The sequence below is a fragment of the Saimiri boliviensis genome, chromosome 1, assembly GCF_048565385.1.
Source record: "Saimiri boliviensis isolate mSaiBol1 chromosome 1, mSaiBol1.pri, whole genome shotgun sequence".
Taxonomy (NCBI): domain Eukaryota; kingdom Metazoa; phylum Chordata; class Mammalia; order Primates; family Cebidae; genus Saimiri; species Saimiri boliviensis.
Genome location: NC_133449.1, coordinates 236,446,018 through 236,453,343, shown reverse-complemented (window position 1 = coordinate 236,453,343; position 7,326 = coordinate 236,446,018). Strand labels below are relative to the sequence as shown.

General features: G+C 38.6%; 1 pseudogene; it reads left to right on the top strand.

Annotated features, from left to right (window-relative positions):
- The first annotated feature begins 3,313 nt into the window (after positions 1-3,313).
- On the top strand, positions 3,314-3,815 carry LOC101052008 (coiled-coil-helix-coiled-coil-helix domain-containing protein 2 pseudogene; annotated as a pseudogene).
- The last annotated feature ends 3,511 nt before the right edge of the window (positions 3,816-7,326 follow it).

Here is a 7,326-nt window from a genome sequence, read left to right as displayed (position 1 = left end):
TAAAGCTTTTTTAGTTCAGTTCATTTCACAGATATGAAAAATTCATAGTTGGCTTTTCAAATCATTGGAATAAGGGTGATAAATACAAATGGCACTCAACAATTGGGGCAATGGTCTAATCATTCACAGAAAACATTTATTGTAAATTGAGGCATTAACATTAAGCAAAGGGAACTAGGAACTTTTCCATATGTTATTATCTCTGTTTTGTGTATGTTTTATAGAATTTTTTCAAAAATAACATTTCACAATAAGATCAAGATTCTTGGGGAAAAAAATCTCTAGAAATGATTTCAAGACTGATTATATAAATGTATGTAAATAAAAATATAAAATATTTTTATATAAAATGGTAAAATATAAAATTCACATAAAATTTAGCATTTTACCATTTTTAAAAGTATAGTTCAGTGGCATTAAATATATTCATATTGTACAGCTATCACCATCATCCATCTCTAGAACCCTTTCATCTTCCCAAAATGAAACCATACCCATTAAACAAAATCTCTCCACTTCCTCTCCCCTGAGTCCCCAGCAACCACCATTCTACTTTTTGTCTCTATGAATCTGACTACTGTAGATAACTCATATAAGTAGAATAAGACAGTACTTGTCCTCTAGTGACTGACTGATTTCACCTAGCGTAATGTCTATAAGGACTTCTCTGCATCGGAATATGCATCAGAATTCTCTTTCTTTTTAATGCTGAATAATATTTGATTATACGTAGATATAATATTTTTATTATCTATTCACCCACTGATAGATATTTGGATTGCTCCCACTGTTTAGCCATTGTGAATAATACTATTATGAACACGAGGGTAAAACATCTATTTGAGACCCTGTTTTCAATTCTATCGGGTATATACTCAAAAGTGAAATTGCTGGATCATAAGGTAATTTTATTTTTAATTTTTAGAGGAACCACTATACAGTTTTCCACTGAGATCTTAACAATTTACATTCCCAGCAGCACTAAACAAGGATTCCAGTTCCTCCACATCCTTGCCAACACTTATTTACTGCTTTATTTTAATAATACCTGTTCTAATAGGTGAAAAGTAGTATCTCCTTGTGGTCTTCTATTTGCATTTCTCTAGTGATTAGTGATGTTGAGCATCTTTTCATGTGCTTTTTGGCCATTTATATATATTTTTTAAAGAAATGTCTACTCAAGTCCTTTGCCCATTTTAAAAATTGGATTTTGTTGTTGTTGTTGTTGTTGAGTTGTAGTTCTTCACAGGTTCTTGATATTACTCCCTTCTCAGATATCTCTTTTTTTCTTTTTTTTTTTTTTTTTTTTTTTTGAGACAGGGTCTGGTTGTGCTGTCCAGGCTGATCTCAAACTCCTGGGCTTAAGTGATCCTTCCACCTCGGCCTCCCAAAGTGCTGGGATTACAAGCATGAGCCACTGCGCCCAGCCATTGATACACCAAGCCACCAAGCTTTTGATTTTGATGAAGTCCAGTTTGTCTACTTTGTCTTTTGTTGCCTGTGCCTTTGGTGTCATATGCCAGTTTATTTTCATATGGCTCCTTTATAAGAAACATTTTCTATAACAATATTAATATTTAAAAATATTTTTAGAGACAATTTATAAAATTAACATAGCTTCTAAAATTTAAAAGGAGTCTCATACTAGCTAACACTCTAATTTTGACCCTTTCTGAAGGATCAAATACATATTTTTTACATCAATTAGAGCGATTTTACCTACTATTTTTTAAATTTTGGACCCGAGTCAGCTGAGACAGTTTATGGCAAAGACAAAGTAGTACAGACTGGTAGTAATCACCAAATATACATTTATTCCTCCTCAGAAATAGAACCCACAATTTTCAGCTGAGCACATGGCCACCCAGGACAAGGACTACATTTCCAAGACTTCCTTTGAGCTGGGTGTGGCCCTGTGACCAAGTTCTGATAAATGGGAATGCATACGCAATTTATAGGGAGTGTCCTTAAAGAGCAGCACGGTGTCTTTTCCTGCTAGCTAGACTGAGGATCTGACGGCTGGAAAGGAACAGCTCTCTTAAACTAGGAGCTGAACCTGTGTATTAAGGATGGCAGAGCAGCTTGCTGGAGAGAGCCGGGGTCTCTGATGATTGAACTGCCATTCTAGCTCAGGACTGCTTCTGTTTACATAAGAGAGAAATAAACTTTTAACTTGTTTAAGCCATTGTTATTTTGAGTTTCTATCATTCAGAGTCAAAACTAATTCTAATATAGACATCCAGAAGATTATGGACTGCTACACAATGTGGTTAGTTTTATTAAATAAAAACATATTAATCTGGAAATGGAGGAAGATGAATGTCTTGTGTATTTCCCAGACAATGTTGCTGGAAAATGAAATCTTGTGCCATTTAGCAGCCTTTTCTCAGGGAGATGGCAGGAGCTTGCTTGTTTTTAGTCTATTGGACACAGGATGTGATTTTGAAACATTGTATAAAATGCAAAAATATGTGAGAGATTCAAAGAAGATAGGAAACAGAATTTTCCCCTATGCCAACAACATGAGCGATATGTGGATTTTGTCATAATTTGAAGCTAGTGGCACACAGCATCATAGAAGATGCCATACACCAACAAAAAAGAATAGTGCTGACTTTTCAAAACAAATCACCCAAACAACAAAATTCTATCAAATTTAGATATTATCCTTCTCTAAGTTATGAAACCTTGCTTTGGAAATAAATAATGTAATATATAATATATATGCTATAATTTACTATAATTGTTTAAAGACTTGCTATGCACACTGCTAGCTTGTTCTTGTATGAGCTAAATGTGTCAGAAAGTACTGGGGAATAGGAAAGTACCACCAAGTAAAATAACACCTTACATATGGTGCTTATAGTCATTTATGCATTCACAAAGCATTGAATGCCTTCTTTGCACTACATGCTGACAAAACAAAGACTAGTTACATTCCTCTGAAAGCTTAGGATCTTATGAAACAGCAAACTGAAAAATAAATTATTGGGAACAGCTAATATGCATTGAACGTCCACTCTGATGTAGGCATAATTCTAAGGACTCCACGTTTGTCACCTCAATGTAAAACCCAAAGCAGCTGAGGCCGTTTTCACCCTCAGCCTGCCTGCACCCAGGTGAAAAAAAAACAACAACAAAAAAACCCAAAGCAATCACATCAGACAGATACTGTTATCACTTCACAGACAGGGAAACTGAAGAATGAGAAAAGCTAAAAAAACTTGCATAGGTCACACAGTCATTTTAAAAAGGTGATTTGGCCCTTCCCTGGTCATTGCACGTCTAAAGGCCGAGCAGCCCCGTCGCTAGGATGCAGCGTGGAAGCCGAAGCCGTACCTCTCGCATGGCCCTTCCGGTCAGCCGGCCCCCTCAGACGACAGCTGTGCCCAGGCCAGCACCAGCCGCTCAGCCACCAGCAGCGGCACCCCATTCTGCAGTTGGGTCTCTGTTGCTGCGCCCTGGCAGCCAGGTCTGCTGTCCCAGATGGCAACCACTGCAGCTGGTGTGGCTGTGGGCTCTGCTGTGGGGCACACACTGGCTCACGCCGTTACTGGGGGCTTCAGAGGAGGAAGTGGTCCTGAGCCTGCGAGGCCTGACATCACTTACCAGGAGCCTCAGGGAAGCCAGCCAGCACAGCAGCAGCAGCCTTGCTTCTATAAGATCAAACAGTTCTTGGAGTGTGCCCAGAACCAGGGTGACTTCAAGCTCTGAGAGGGGTTTCAGTGAGGTGCTGAAACAGTGCCGACTTGCAAACGGATTGGCCTAATCAAGAAGTTCAAACTGGAAAAATGGAAAACTAGCTCCCATAACCAAGTTAACTTAATATAAAAATGTAATTAATAGTGAAGGTGTAAGGTGTAGCCATCAGTTAAAGCTCTCCTGTCATTCCTAGCTTCCTTGCTTCAGGATTGAAATGGAAGGGGGTGTTCCTACTCTATAGAATTTGGAGCTGGTCAGATGTTTGTGTGGCCTCCTTAAACTAGCTGTTATGATTTTATTCTTTGTGAGTTAATTAGAATAAAGTGATTTTCTTCCAAAAAAAAAATAAAAAAAAATAAAAAGGTGATTTATGGCGGGGCTGCAGTGGCTCACAGCTGTAATCCCAGCATTTTAGGAGGCTGAGGTGGGCGGATCACCTGAAGTCAGGAGTTTCAGACCAGCATGGCCAACATGTGGAAACCCCGTCTCTACTAAAAATACAAAAATTAGCTGGGCATGGTGGCATAGGCCTGTAATCCCAGCTACCTGGGAGGCTGAGTCAGGAGAATTGCTTGAACCCAGGAGGTGGAGGTTACAGTGAGCCGACATTAAGCCACTGCACTCCAGCCTGGGCAAGAGAGCAAGACTCTGTCTCAAAGGAAAAAGAAGCAAAAAGGTGACTTACACTCACATACTCTGGCTTCAGAGCCCACAACTTAAACCACAATGCCATACTATATCTCATATGGAGAGAACAGTGTAGAAGATGCTGTGGAACATGGGAGAAACATCCAACCCACATCAGAAAGTCATCTTACAGGGGACGATGCCTGACCTAGGTCTTAAAAGATGAGTAGAAAATGCATGTAAGACAGAAGAAATAATAATTGCTAATGCATAGGACACTAAACAACATAAACTTAAAGTAATTGCAGGTTGAGTGGCTGCAAATAAGCACAGAAGGGAGGTTGGTGGAAATGAAGTCAGAGAGGTAGGCAAATATCTGTCAGCTAACTTATCGCTTCAGTTTGATTCCAGTACCTATGGGAAGATTTATAGAAGGACTTTAAGAAGGTGAAATGCAATTTCATTTATATTTAGATTATGCTCACAGTAGCCACGTGGAGATGAATTAAAGCAAGGTGGGGCCAGTGTGCATGCTATTGGAATTATCCAGGAAAGTCTTGATGAGGGCCTGAACCAAGCCAGTGGCGGTGGAGATGAGGAGAAAGAGATAAATTTGAAAGGTATTTTGGAGGCAGAATCCACAGGAAATAAGTGCAATGTATGCAATAACAGAGAAACCGCCAACTAGGGATTCCCAGGGCTCTGGCCCAGGAGACTCGATGTATCCAAGACATTAAGCACAGTTTACTTAGCACTTCCATGTAAAATATCTAGAGAGTATGCAAAAAAGTTTTAAATGGTGTCACATAAGAAGTATCGCAAGAGCGTTCAAAATACGGAGAATCTGGCAAAAGTCAAATGACCTTGGGCAGATGACTAGCACTTAAGCTTAGCTAAAAGAGTCCAGCTTGAATTTTTAATACTCTAGATTATTTTTTTATCACAACTCTGTGCTATGCCACACATCATGTGTTAACAGATTTTTCTCACCTCTGACAGCTGATTATTTCAGAAGACATTTGGCAGTATGAGGAATAACTAGCAGACTGTGTAAAGATATGGGAAGAAAATAGCAACCTATAAATACAAGTCAGGTTGGAAGGTTATTCAGTTGCATCCAAAACAAAGAATCCAGGAAATAATTTGGGTTGTTTGCAAAAGGAGAGAGTGACCACTAATTGATTCTAGCCTGAGTTTGGAAACAACAGAGACATTTCTAGAAGGAAAGAAAGCACATGTTGCTTTGAAATTGATCTTTAACTGTTTATTATTGAGGAGGATGATTCTTCCAGAAAGCTTTTTAAAACTAAAGAGTTTTTGATTGCTCAGCAACTGAGAAAACTATTAGCTAGAACATCACCAAGGCTATAGAATAACTGAGCAATATAATTAACCAGCAGTATCTAATTGATATATAAAAGCTTCCACCCATCAATGACAGAATAGACACTTTTTTCCAGTGCCCATGGAACATTCACCAAGGAGGGCCATCTCCTGGGCCACAAAACCTCAACAAACATTTTAAAATTAAAATCATACAAAGTGTTTTTCTAACCATAACAGAATCAAACCAGGAGTCAGTAACAGGATAAAATTTTCTTAAAATACTTAGAAATTAAGCAACAGACTTTTAAATGACTCTTGGATCAAAGACAGAGTTCAAACAAAACCTTTTAAAAACAAAGAATTTCAATGCAATTAAAATTACAACATATCAAAATACGTGGGATGCGGTAAAGCAATGCTGAGAAACTTACAGCACTGACATTTCTAATACTTACATTAGAAAAGAGGAAAGATCTCAAATTAATAAAGTAAGTTCCCACCCCAAGAAATTAGAAAAAGATCAAAACAAACTCAAACCCAGCAGAAGAAAGAAAATAATGAATAATGTCAGAAATCAATGAAATAAGAAACAGGAAAATGATAGAGAAAGTCAACGAAATAAGAGACTGTTTTTAAAAAATCACTAAAATGTATAATCCTCTAGCAATATTGATAAAAATAAAAAAGAGAAGACAAAATTATCAATGGCAGGAACAAAATAAGATATCACTACAGATCCTGCAGCCAGTAAAAGGATGATAAAGAAATACTACATATACTAGTCCGTTTCCGTTTTCATACTGCTATAAAGAACTGCCTGAGGCTGGGTAATTTATACAGGAAAGAGGTTTAATTGGCTCACAGTTCAGCATGGCTTGGGAGGCCTCAGGAAACTTACAGTCAAGGTGGAAGGTGAAGAGGAAGCAACACACCTTCTTCACAAGACGGCAGGAAAAAGTGCCAAGAGAAGAAAGAAGGGCCCCTTATGAAACCATCAGATCTCATGACAACTCACTATCACAATAACATCATGGAGGAAACTGCCCCCATGATTCAATTACCTCTACCTGGTCTCTCCCTTGACAAGTGGGGATTATGAGTATTACGGGGACTACAGTTCAAGATGAGACTTGGGTGGGGACACAAAACCTAACCGTATCACTACATAACAACCTCATGTTCATGTGGTCAACAACTTTGAAGAAATAGACCAATTCCTTAAAAATCACAAACTATCAATACTCCAAATCTATGACCAGCATAATTTTTTTTTTTTTTTTCGAAACAGTGTTCACTCTATCAAACCCTGTCACTGAGAAAGGGTGCCATGGCGTGATCTCAGCTCACTACAACCCCTGCCTCCCAGGCTCAAGCAATTCTCTTGCCTCAGCCTCCCGAGTAGCTGGGATTATAGGCCCTGGCACCATTGCCCAGCTAATTTTTGTATTTTCAGTAGAGACGGGGTTTCGCTATGTTGACCAGGCTAGTCTTGAACTCCTGACCTCAACTGATCCATCTGCCTTGGCCTCCCAAAGTACTGAAATTACAGGCATGAGACACTGTGCCTCGCTTCAGCATCATTTTAATGATGAAAGACTGAACATTTTCTTCAGGAGATTGAGAACCAGATAAGAACGTTCACTTTTATTACTTCCTTTAAACATTGTTCTG